The sequence below is a fragment of the Hetaerina americana genome, unplaced genomic scaffold, assembly GCF_022747635.1.
Source record: "Hetaerina americana unplaced genomic scaffold, ioHetAmer1.1.p SCAF_2, whole genome shotgun sequence".
Taxonomy (NCBI): Eukaryota; Metazoa; Arthropoda; class Insecta; order Odonata; family Calopterygidae; genus Hetaerina; species Hetaerina americana.
Window position 1 is genome coordinate 29,903,900 of NW_027286763.1, and position 14,354 is coordinate 29,918,253.

Consider the following 14,354-nt stretch of genomic DNA (forward strand, 5'->3'; position numbering starts at 1 on the left):
ATATCCAGCAACACATAAATCTGCGCAGGACCTATTGTACTTCTCTTACTGGGTTTTCGTACTTTTTGGTAGATTATTTCACGTGGAATGGTTCGGTAATCTCTCTACATCTTATTAACATTAAAATTTATTAACGTAGAATGCTGCCAGCAAATATGAAGGGAAACACAGATGGAAGGACTAAATATTTATAGGAATAATGAAGACGTTCTTATAAATATATGGTTCATAAAGATGACAGATTACATTCTGTATATCAGGGTCATGTGGTTATTAAGTTCTCATATTATACTGTATGAGCCCATGTTATTATGTAAGTCACAATCTCCCACTTGTAACCTTCCCGCTTCGGGCGCTTTGAAGCACTTTAGTGGCGCACCACTGGTGAAATTCGGTTGGTGTACGTAACAGCCACTTCAACCTTCAAATGGGAGCATTTGCTACTATTGATGCGTGGGCTGGAGTTTGAGGCAGTACTTTCGTATTAAGCGAGAATTGGAACCCACTAAGCATGTAATAACGCGAAACATTCTGCAAGGGATGCGGACACTCTAATTGCTCCTCAGGGAATGCCTCTTCTAATCAATTCATAAGGTCGTTTTCATCGTAAGAATAGTTATTTATTTCTATGACTATTGACAACACTGTATGCCTTAGTCCACAGTGTTACAAAATGCTCTGACATCGACCCCCGAAAAGTACCAATGTGATATTTAACGTTGCTCTCTTCTTCTTCCTTGAGCTTGAAATAGAGGCAAACTGGCTCTCTTGGGCACTGCTTAAAAATGTATTTGTGTTTAAAGAAACAAAAATGTAATGTAAATAGCGAAATTCTTGTCATCACAATGAATAATTATCTTTTTTTTGGTCGGTTTCGAGTATAGGTTTCTCAATATTAGCAGGAAATCTAATAACCTGCTTAAACAGGTATTTTTGATTATCCAGCTTATGAAATTATAGTATTTTCAGAGTGGAAATTGATAACTTTTTGAATAAAATGTTCATATTTTCTGAGGCTATTCGTACGTATGTATAATAGCTGTGGAGAGACCATGCAGACTTTGTACTTACCAAAATCAAACCCCGTTGTGCTTTATATTATTGATAGCGGAAGATGGGACATGGTGCGTAAAGATCTTTCACATATTGTTTTATTTATATCGAAATAGATTTGCTGGAATCAACTAACGTGCTCATTATTTCCAAATGTGGAAGGAATACATTTTACAATGCATAATTATTGAAAAAGATCAAAACTTTGGGTATTTCCAAAACTCTATCTTTCCCCAGAAAATAAACTTTTTATAAAAATCTATGAATTATGACTATTAAAACCTACATCATGTGCAATAATATACATCTATAATAAGCAAATTTCATGAAGGAGGGATACTGGTCACACATGTTAGATAGTGCTCTTTGTTTTGAATAATAAATCGTTCCTCCTTATATGTTATATGAGATTGATATAACTTCTAATAAACACCAAGCGTGCGTTAGGGCCCAATAGAAATTTAACAAATCAAATTATTAGACTTATAAGCCACAAAAATAGTTATTTTAATGGATTCCCCCAAGTACGTGACTATAAGAACTGCATCCATTTTAAAATCTATTGAAAGAGAATGAAGGAGTATTACGCATGAGATGATATAATGGGACTAAAAATAGGTTGAATGGAAACTCTGCAACTGTTTGTTATATTCAACAGCTTACTGAGAAATGTAAACCTGGAGGCCATGGACCAGACATCATTGAGGCTAAGCTTTGCAATGCCAATGTAGGTGAATGTAGGTGGGATAATGACTTAAGAAATTATAAAAATAAAGATTTGGGCTTTTCACGGAAGGAATGGAAACAGGATATTGAACATGAAGTCATTGAAAGAGAAAATTACTTCTAAGAGGCGTAGCTTTCCAAAGAAATTTAATACATTAAAATAAGTCTTTATCAGTGAAAATTAGTATTGAAATAATGTCTGTTTTTTCGTTCGTTTAAGAACATTTTACCACTAGAATAGCGCATGTATAGTATATATGCATATAATTTATATTAAACCACGAAATGCAGTAGGTGTAACATTTATATTGCTCGGATCAGACTAAAACCATGAGCCAGTAGACTAGAGAAATGAGAGATCAGTACATGCGAGTACGCCAATATTTTCCCTCGCTTTTTTATTTATCTTATCAAGAAGAAATAAATGAGCCACTTTATTGCACTCAGAAATTAAAAAGGAGGTGATAAGAAGAAACTGTCAATTTATTTTCTTCGTGCAAATATATTCTTCCAATTTAAATGATGCTTCCTTCTTTTTGTTTAGTAGACAAGTAGTTGCATGAGCACAGTGCGCAGTTTCTGACACTTTTGGAAGAAATCTAAAAATTCTTCATATAAAATTTTGGTGAATAGATCGGGTAGATAATTCTATTTTTTCCATTCCCGCCATAATACATGTTATTTTTTTGATATCGGTAGAAAAAGTGCCACGTAGTCTAATACCTTATGGAAATGTGGCAACTAAAACGTTCAACTATTTTCTGCATCGAAATGTGACATAAGTAGAAGATTACTTTTTATAGCACACAAAATAAAGTGATTAAATTCAAGTAATATTGCAACCAGTGCCGTCCGTGAGAAAAGCAAGTTGGAATAAAGTATTGTAAGTAACATCCAGTGTATTCAACGGGTTAATGATTTGAAGAGGAAAAAGTGAGGCAAAATCTGAAGTTTTGATGATGATGATGATTGTCTTAATTGATCATATTTTAATGCTCTTATTTGGAAGAATATTTCAAATTTCTCGTATGTTAGGTGGAGTGTATTCTTTTCTCCAGGTGGAGAGGAATAGGAGTATATCACTCCCGTGGCCCTGATAAATTATTTATCAACTAAAATTCAAATACTGCCTGAGTTAACGCAATGAAAGACGTTTTTGGCTCTCATAAAGACATTGTTCCGATGCTGATCCAAAAAATTGCACACAAAATAATATACACGAAAAAATAAATCTCGGATTGTTGGAGGCAACCTAGTTTGGTATTGCCTCTCCTTAAACATTTCCAAAAGATTTTTACTCGAGAATCTAAACCTAGCTCAATACTTCCAGAGAATTTAATGAGACTGCGTCAAAACAGAACTTACAGTGTCCCACCGTGATTTGGAAACGGGGCTCATCTTGTCTATTGGCTCAATTTTCCCAAAATTTAAAAAAGTGTTTCAATTTTTGAATATTGAAAGCCATTTATGTTTAAATAAAACAAATAATTTGGAAAAAATTATGGTATTCCACCACGCCTTAATAATATGCATAAACTTTTGTATGAGGTGCAAAAGATAATTTTTAGCACTATCCAGGCGCTAACACTTAAGCATCATCAGGTACAATGATACAGACACAAAATGACTTCTTATAAATAACTCAGTAATGTGAAATTGTAGGGAACAATTTTATAAAATTAGAAGGATATCAATTTGGATAGAAACGTGGATCTACGTGTACTTCCCTTGTTGATAAGTGAGACTTCGTGATCACGGCTATTTTTTCAATTTTCAGCTGTTCTAAACTGATGACCTCAGGTCGATTAATTTGAGAGTAGAATATATTTACTTTCAAATTTAGAGAAATTACTCAAATCGTAATACTTATTTTTTTAAGGCACCAACATATTAATGCCTTCAAATTTTCACCCTTTTTTTTGCTATACCATACCGTCACAATGTTCAATGTAAATTTAATTAAATACACTTCATCATAGGGACCACATAGTGTACCTGGGATACGCTTCTCCAAGTAATTGATAAAATTATAACATAAAATTCATTCATTAGGAATTTTCATACAATGCTTTCAGTAAAATGGCCCAAAAAACAAGTATGAAACCTTGTTTCTCACAATAAAATTCATTTATTCCTGCGAAAAAAACCATCAAAGCAAAGAAAAATTGGTACCCCATTCTTAGACGACTAAAATATCAAACGATTTCCTTTATTTTACTACCATTTAATTTTAACGAAACAGAGTTCAGTTATCCAATTACATCTATGAGCCACTACTTTTTCAAATATAAAGTTAAGGGATAAATATTAGGAAATAAATGCCCATCTTAAAAGAGAAAGCATTGATTCAATTTTGCAATTTATGCAGTCTTTTATGTAAAAAATGATATCCCGCAAAAGTATATTCGTCCATTTAACGTATTTTGAAGAATATTGAAGTGTATATAGATGCATATATTAATATCAAGTAATTAATTTTTTTAAATTTAATTTTTCTTTAAAAACTAGTCAACGGTCAATATTAAACGTCATGGAAAAGGGGAATAATGAGCGTTCAAAAAATAAAAATTTCAAAAAGTTACTTGTTTTAGTACAAATCTATAAAACATTTTGTGTTACTGTTAATCATTGAAAAAAGTGAAAACGGAAAAAGTAGAATAAAAACGCATTGCTATGAAGCCAACTCTCTCTTCTTAACTATTATCTACGACTTTCATTGATAGACTAGGAATACCAATTTAAATGAGGATAATTGAATACTGATTCGTCCCTATGAATTGAAATACAATATGAGTATTAAAAATAATACTAAGAAATTTTTATCTAACTACTAATGTGCAAAATTACCCAACACTTTCGCCAATGCGACTTCTGTTCTGTAGTCCCTTGGGCAATGGTGTGTTACCATGTTTTGTCTAACTATACAACCGCATCATCTACACTACAACTTGTCTTTCTGCTTAAACGCTCATGCATTCTCAATCGATTTTTCATACTGCTCCACAAAGAATTAACAGGCCCTTCCAGCGTGGGTATTGGAGACATTCTCTGCGCGCCACAGATTCCGAGAGGTAGGTGAAGAGGCAGGACCTTGGATAAAGTTTTGAGATGAACGCGGAAAGGAAGAGCGGCTCCCAACGAGCCTCGGAGGAACACGTGAAGGGATGAATGGGGAAGGAGGGCTTTAGGGCGAGCGGATCCAAGGAGAGAGAAAGGGGTAAGAGCACGCGAGGAAGGGGGGTGTGAGTGGAGGGGGGGCGGAGGCGTAGATGACGCCCTGCCGTGGGGAGATGAGGGAAATCACGAAAAGGGGAGATGAACAATAATTTATTCCAGTTTTTAGTCCCCTGCTCTAAAGAGGCAGGTCCTTTGACGACGAAGGTACTGCTACGCTCGCAGGACGAGCGAGAGGGGGAGGGAAGGTCCAAAACGCTTCGTCGAAATAATCCCCCCCCCCCTCGCGAACACCCAAACCCGCCCGCTCTCGTTCTCTTTCCTCTCTCTCACGTATCCTCACCAACGCCGCCACTTCCCTTTCTCCGGCCATTATTAATTTTCTGCGGCACCACTCTCTTCGATGCTTCAGACTCCGTTGCCTGGCAACCAACGTTATTCCGAAAAGCATCTCTCCCTCGCTTTGTTTCAAACAAACGAAGGCCTCGCCACCGAGAACTCCCGCTCACTCAATTTTTAGACTCTCCATTCTTCCTCCCTGCGTCGCCTGGATGAACGAATCTTATTAAGTGAAGGGATAAGGACACCGCTGTTTCCTGTAGCGGCAGAGAACGCGTGAATTACCGGCAGCGTTGGAGAAGGTAGCACATACCGCTCAGATGAATATTTTTTAAATTTCATCCAATGGGTAATTCGTCAACAAATCTCAGTGAAAATCATAAATTTACATAAAATTGCTTAATCAACCAAAATCATAAGACTATGGTTAATTGGTTAGGGTCGCATATTCTGTACCTGCGCTGGATTTGGATTGATTTACCCCAAAACTACGCCATCACCTATTTTTGGAAAATGCAATAAACATTTATATAAAAATACTTGTATAAATTAATATATATATACACACGTGTGAGTATATATAACTATATATATACATGTAAATACATGTAAATGTGGGTATATATATGTATATATATATATATATATATATATATATATATATATATATTAATATATAATTGTTGTTATAGGGTAATCTACCGGTTAAGATAGGCTTATGGATGGACACAGCTAACAAATAAATATTTTGTGACTCCTAACAAAACAAATCCAGCATCCTACTCTACATCAGGTCCCTCGTCATCTCTGAGTACTTTCATCCTCCCTTCATCCCATCCAACATCCCTATCCTGTTCCTTCCATTTCCTAGTTTTCCTGACATTCTTCCCTATATTACAGTCTTCAACATCCTACTGCTGATCAATATGTCCTTCAATTATTTCTCATACCACCATAGGATTTCTCCCAACAAACCCCTCCCTATGCCCACCATATCAAGTATTTTCTCATTTGTTTCCTTCTCGGTCCATTTCAACTTCTCCATTCTTCTCCACACCCACATTTCAAATTATATATATATATATATATATATTAATATATATATTAATATATATATATATATATATATATATATATATATATATATATATATATATATATTAATATATATATATATATATATATATATATATATATATATATATATATATATATATATATATAAACACACACATATATTCTCAACGACTTGGTGATGCAAGTTAGATGACTATAGTCAATTGTCAACCGTTATCTGAAACCTGTGGATTGACAACAAGAATAATGCTATCTATTATTCATATTTTTTATCGTAAGATAAGAGGAATACTTGTGGTGTGCAGTCATCGAATGTCTTATGCTAAAATGTTTTATGTAAACAGCGCAAAAAAACGAAAGAAAGAAGAAATGTGGAGGAGACCAAGTATTCTATATTGAATTCATTTAAACGAAAGCTCCAGAGAGTATTTATAAGCCATATATTTTGTTAAAATGTTTCGCTTCATGTTTCCAAAAACGACTTTAAAACCACTATCGGGTAATTTAACTTTGAAAAACTAATAACTCAAGACAATCCCGCATGGTGAATGTAAAGGTAGAGGTAATTTTTGAAGGCCCAATATTCTGTGTATAATATTGTTCTAACAAACATTTCAGCAACTCCCTTTAAATTCTTTAATATTTAGTGATGAGTATCAAATGAGACGCTATATAGTATTACAGATTTGTATGCTATCAATAAAAAAACTATTAGTTAGTTCAATTCCAAGGAAAAATTGAGATATTTCAGAATTTTGTATATATGTCATGGCGTTGTAGAAAACCTTTTCTTTTGCCCTGATGGCGGTTACGCCTTTTCCATGACGATTACAACATTATTTATATCACACAGTTTACATTTCACGGTTTCGGATGGGCACAGACTGAATAGCGATACATTTCTTTCCCTCCCTTTACATATCACAACCTAATTGCTCTGCGCCCACCTTTCCTGCCTCAGTTGGATTTCTGCCAAAAGTCCTCTTTCTTCCCCCACTTTCTCGTTTTTTTGCCTCTTTATGATTTCACTTTTTCATTCTTCTTCACTGCCTCCAATCTAAGCTTCTCGTATTGCTTCAACGACTGTGTTGCGTGCCGTACATAGCAACGCTCAAAAGCAGTGCTTTAATGAACCATCTTTTAACATTCTTTCTCAACGTTCTTGTCATTTATTCTTTCCTCCTCGTAAAGCTTCTATGCATAGCGAAATTCTTCTTCTTACGTCCACAATACCGTGGCCATCTTGGTCCAAAAACATTGCCATATTGGGTAAAATGTACCCGGTATCCCAGTTTAACGTATTACAGTACTATATCCTATTTTAACGATTTTCCTTAGCCTTCCCTTTTCCCGATAACCAAAATAATTTCGTTCTAATGACATTACTTCTCATCCAATGACTATTAGACTAATGTGATCAGTAACGCTTGCAACCCTTCGGTTGGCAGGTTAACTAAAGCTTGATCATCCGCAAACATTATTGACTTTATGGTATCCCCGCCAACACTCCGTCCTATCTATAGTTCTTCCCCCGCGTCTTTTACCATCTAATTTATATGTACGTTGAAATGCACCGATGATTATGATCAGTCCTGTGTGATCCCTATTCCTAACACTATCCAATCACGATTCCACCACTTAATTGCTCCTGAGCAGTCTGATGCATGTGCAAGCTGCGGATAAGTCACGTTGTCCTCCAAGCTTTTCATTTTTTTGCATTACATCAACTAAGTCTAACTATCAATGTATACTATTGATCGCCTCGAAATTTACGGAATAAACAAGCTCATCCTGATTTCATTCTGTATTCCTTTCTATCATTGAGCTAATTATTTAAATGGCATCATACGGCCTCTCTCCCCTTCATTATCTCTAACTGATCACTTCTTATTAATGTTTTGGATGATTTTATACTGTTGGAAAAATAATTTCATATTTTCATCACGCCAACGGAACTTGGAAATCACCATTCAACTGTCAACATCTTATTTTTTTTAGTATTTATGGCATTTTGTTTTTTTCCCTATCAAAAGAAGTGGCAGGCGAGCATGAACCGACGTGTACTGGGCAGTGTATTACACCGTGCCCATTCACTGAACGTCCCCATCACGTCCCGCGTCTCCCTTCACCAAGACCTCACTCCACTTCGCCACCCATTCCCCAATCTCCACCACGTCCCAACACTCCCTTCAAATACAATAACCCCCCCACATTATTCATCTTTTTTATTTCCAAAATCTTTTCCTCTTTTCACTCTCTATCCATTTATACATATATATATATATATATATATATATATATATATATATATATATATATATATATTTCTCTCTTTATTTCCGTTACCTCAATTTTCACATTTCCCCTTCAGTCCACTGGATAAATCACACATGAACCCATTTACGGGTCATTTTTCATGCTCGCCCCCGTTCGACACCAATGAACGATTATATTACACATTAATCGTCCGAAGCCACCCAGAGACTGCGAGTTTTTGATGAATTGGCCGCAGCCTACTCTTCCACTCTAACTGCACAGCCGTGCGACCATCCGCGCTCCAACGAAGCCCCCTCTTCCCTCCCCCTCACTACCCAGCAAGACCCCACCCACAATAAACCCCTCCCTATATCTGCCACTCTCCCCCCTCAAGGCCCTTGATCATCATCCCCCCTTACCGTTTCCTTGAGCCATTTCGCCCAGAAAAACCATCTATTGCCAGCCAGGATCTTTTGTATCCTGTAAAAGTTTGCGGATCCAGAACTTAGACCATTTGAGGCACGGAGTATGAAAAGTCGGACTAAAAACGTTTTTCACGTTTTCAGAACGGTGGGACAACACGAGAACGAAGAATCAATATTTCAGCCAGATCATTTCATCCAGCAATGAATTAAAGAAAATATCTATTCTAATATCGAATACTTTGCGGTTAATCGCGTTTCAATTTTGATTATTCTCGTTATATGATTAAAGTGTTTGGTGTGGTAATAGTTTCAACAAACCACGCTAACCTCTCGAAATCATGAGAGTTTATTGTAAGGAAGTAACATTACAACGCCTTGAAGAAGTGTTTATGCGGAGCCATGGGGAGGGAGGAGGAGAGGTAGGTGATGGAAAGGAAACCAAAAGAATGGTAGCATATTAATCAAAGTGGTACTTTTCGGGAGGATGTAAGTGGGTCTGCGGGGTTAACTCCTCGGCAGCCTCTAGGCAGTTCCACTCGCGGTAATCGTCGAACCTTGTGAAGTCCCCGCACAGGGAGTTTCATTTTTCTCCTCCGAAAAAGCAGTCTTCATCTCTTTCCGATGAAGTCGACCGCCTGTCGAATGAGGTTAATATGATCCGTTTTAAGAACTTACATAGATGTCTCCCTGTTTTAAATGTTAGAGTATCTGATACACTTGATTTACCTTAGCGAAATGCGTCGTATTTTTAGGGAAAGTAGGAAACAGTTTTCTAAAAATACTTAATTTGAAAAATATCTAGTTCCTTTCGTTCATTTAATTTCGAGTATTGCGTAAAAACTGAAATTTTGTTTTGAAATTTTCTTTTAATATTACTTTTCAAAAGAAATGTTTTTCATAGAACAGACTCAACTTCTTATTTCATTCAAGGTTCTCGCCTAAATTTCCAAATAATCCCAACTTTGTGTATCGAATCCCTGCTTCCAACTCCTAGACTTCTCGATGAAGCCATTTGAGAACTCACCCCAGTCTATGCCCCCCTTCTATCCCGCTTCCCCCCTTTCCATTCAGGCAGCTTTCTCCCACCCTTCATCTCCTGTCTTTTGAAAGAATACGCCGTAGGTTTGGGATAATATTTTTCATATACCAACGTTGGCCTTTGATAGCTCCTTTCCCTTCCGACATTCATGAACAATGTGCCAATTCATTTGTTACATTGTGATTGTTTTTTTCATCGACTGGACATTGATCATCAAAATAAATACCAATAAATATCTTAAAATACGCATAGAATTCGAAGTAAAAATAATAGGAAAAATGTGCGGTCAAACAAATTTCTATGTCAGTTTTCTTCTCTGTTTTTTCCAAAAGAGATGAGATGGAAAATATTTTCCCTGAGTTCACAGGGCATTATATTAACTCGTGTACATTAATCACTCCTACGGACTTTTTTAAAACAATAAACCTATAGACCGGTTGATGAATTCCGAGCAATCGGAAATGAAGCAGATTCAGGGGCCGCTGCCAACTTCATGAATTTATATTTCCTAATTGTATTTTCAATTTGATTTTAATACACTTAATGTATCACATTTACTAATACCTTCAATATCTATCAGTGGTAATATTTTTGTATGAATAATAAATTCAAATACATACGTTGAGTAATACAAGTAATTCCATGAAATAACCTTCAATATATTTTCTCATGCGTTCAAAGAAATAATTTTTATAATACACTAGGTTACTTTTCTTTACATCTATATTATAAAAAAATCATAACACTTAAAATAAATTTCCTTATACATTATTTTATCAAAAATATTTTTTTTAAGCCCCAGGAAATATTTGATTAAACACAGATTATAAATTGGAGAAATATATCCACATCTCATTACATCCCAAAAGAACAAAAGGATAAATACCCAGTATAAGGGCCATGTGTATATAGGGCCATATATTAAAATGGATTTTACCCTAATATGTCTCAATATTTATTTACTAATTTCTCGGAAAGAACACACACATACATACATACACACACACACACATATATATATAAATATATATATATATATATATATATATATATATATATATATATATATAGAAACAGATATAAGGAAAAGGGATAGGAACACACATAAAGGACGAACACAGAAGAGGTGGGGAAGGCGGAATCAAGCAGATCACGAGAGTAAACATATTTCCACTTGGAAGATCCGGAGTTCAAATCCCGGTCTAGGAAATATGTTTACTCTCGTGATCTGCTTGATTCCGCCTTCCCCACCACTCCTGTGTTCGTCCTTTATGTGTGTTCCTATCCCTTTTCCTTATATCTGTTTCCATATAAATGAGTATTTGTTCGCCGTTTGGCGGGATTTCGTGTTTGAATGTATATATATATATATATATATATATATATATATATATATATATATATATATATATATATAATGTATATATCAAAAATCATTTCTATTATGGCCTTTTGTTATTTCAATATGAGTATGTATTTTAATTCGAATTAAATAATATGTATAGAAATTTAGCAGTTGTTGCGTATGTATGCGTCTATATATTTGCCATTACAAGCTATAATTTAGGAAAGCTAAGGAGGCATTATTACGCCCTACAATATTGGGTTTCTATTGATATTGCTCATGTAATTATCATATTTTCAGAACTGTATGAATCAGGTTGGGTAAATCATCACTTTAAAAATATAATAATTTCTATACTCTCTCATTTGCTACAATACCAAGACAAGAAGCGAAAAAATGCAATGTTCACACAGAGGAAGATAATGAAGAAGAAAGAGAAACCACCTGACTCAGTAAATTTTAAGACATAAAAAGTATAGAGAAAAAATATTATGAAAGTCTATTTCCAATGTTGAATGTTTTAGAACAAAACGTTGGGTAGGAAGAAGATAGGAAGTTTATTATATTTTTTCATTTAGCATGGCTTAAACAAAATACTTGTAGCAATGATGCGTTTAGTAATATCACAGTGTGAATAATTATCGATATATGTGTCGTCGTTTAGTCATTCATAAAAGAAATCCATAATGATATGAGTCAGTAATATGAAACCAGAAAAAACGTTATTTAGAGTACTATTATTGCAGTTATCCAGATCCCAGAATGCAGTGCCGTTTTCGTAATATTTTATTGAACAAGGCCAGATGAAAGTTTTTAAAAATAAGGAAGTACGATAAAAGAGGCCATTTGATATCGAAGATTGACTTTCAGTTTTTCGAAAACGCTATAGATTAAGGCGTCCGTTGCTCTCTTTGCACGCATTACCACGATTCGCACTCATTCACTCTAACCAGTTGTTTTTAATCTGTCCTTCATCTATGCACCGTTACGAGACCGCAATCATTGTGTTCTCTCTCTATTCCTAAAAACCACGCTTGACGAGTCAAAACACATTCCACATTGGGTCAGCTACTTACCTCAAAATAATATTCAATTTTGTCTACAAGAGAGTATCTAAATAACTGAACCCAAAAATAGCCACAATAACGTTTTGGGGTTCATTTATTCATAACTGTTCTTAACAGTAGTTATTTCTCTGTTAGTGGTATGGAAGGAACTCGATGAATTAAGTGTTACCCCCGTTGAACCGATCCCGGATGATATCTGAGCATGTTGTTTCAAAACCATATCAGCTAAGTTATAAACGTCATCTGAAACTTAAAACTTTTTGTAGGTATAAAAAATGAGTTTATTACGATTTTCATTTATTTTACCCCTGTCAACCCCCAAAATATGAAAAGTAAGTAAGATAGAAAGTATGAAAAAATATATCACAGGTACCAGATAGTCTGTCATATGTATTCAAAATATTCATTTAATCACACTACTATAAAATATTTTAATGAATATTCTACTCTACTCGAATAATTTGAAAGGTATGAGCGGAGAGCTATTTCGTAATACGGAGAAATTGAAGGAATACTTAAGCCACTGGTTTATGACCAAGCCAACTGCGTTCATGGATACATTTATCAAAATTAATTACCACATTTGCAAAGTTTCACTTCAAGTATAATAGTCATACCTAAAGCTAAACCTCATTTTATAAGTAATACTTTTGAAATCGTCTTTTTTTCTGAGTCATCGCAGAATTAGCAATTAAGAAAGGTTAAACACACAAAAATTGCCAAATAATCCTGGAATATTTTTGTAATTCCAGGATATCAAGAAAAAATTCTTGCTTAGATATGCTCATCAAAAATAAACACCCTGGCTTACCACCGAGAGCAATACATAATTTCCAAAAGGTGCGGTTCTTACGCAGGAGGAATATATCAGTGTTGAACTCAAATAGATTTGTGAATCCAATAAATAAAGCAAAGTTAAATAACGTTCTTGAAAATACACAAAAAATTATGCATGGTAGATCGGCGACGCGAGTAGAAGAGGATAATGTTTGTCAATTACAAATTAGAAATGTGAGTAATGGAATACGTGCTATTTATATTTCACCGTTCAATGAGAATGCGAATCAAAAATGTCCGGACCACACGTTTATCCTTAAGTTCCTGCATGGCTTTAAGTTCTCACTAAGCCCATACTTCTCCTTAGTTCGAACTTTTTATCCCCTTTATAAAATCGAGGGAATAAGTGCAGTAAGAGTGAGTGTGAGGGAAAAGGTGATGAAAGTGGATTCCGCAACAAAAAATGCCGCATACCGTTTGATTTGGTCCGATATTCGTGAAATTTTATATAATATTGGTTGGGGGATGCAGTAATCTAGGGGTAGGTCGTTGGACTACTCTCCTTAGGGTCCGAGTTCCCGAGCACGTCTCCCTGGACACCCTCCTACTCCCAAGCTGTGTGATTTTTCGGGTGCAAAATCTTCCTAGGAAGCCATAGGTGAAACAGGGAAAGGAGCTGCCCCCTGACCTAGCGTGAGAATCACACATGCCACAGAACGCTTAGTTTTGAGTGCACTCTAAGATCACCTACTAAACCGACCATCGAGTTGATTACTGTGTAAATGGCTTATAACATTGGCACAATATTATCAAATATTTTAAGGGTCGCAGATTATTATAGGCCATCATGAAACATGGACAAATACATCGGTTGTTACTCTTAAATGGTGGAATTCGATGACCTATAGAACAATTTTCTAATTACATTCCGGGAAATAAATAATTTAACGCGTAACGAGTTGTTATTACATTTTCCAATCTACTATTCATCATGTGCCCAACGCTAACATCCGATAAATCAGTAGTAGTCAACCTTCCCCTTTTATGATCGTTAAAAGTGTTTGATACCAGTTTAA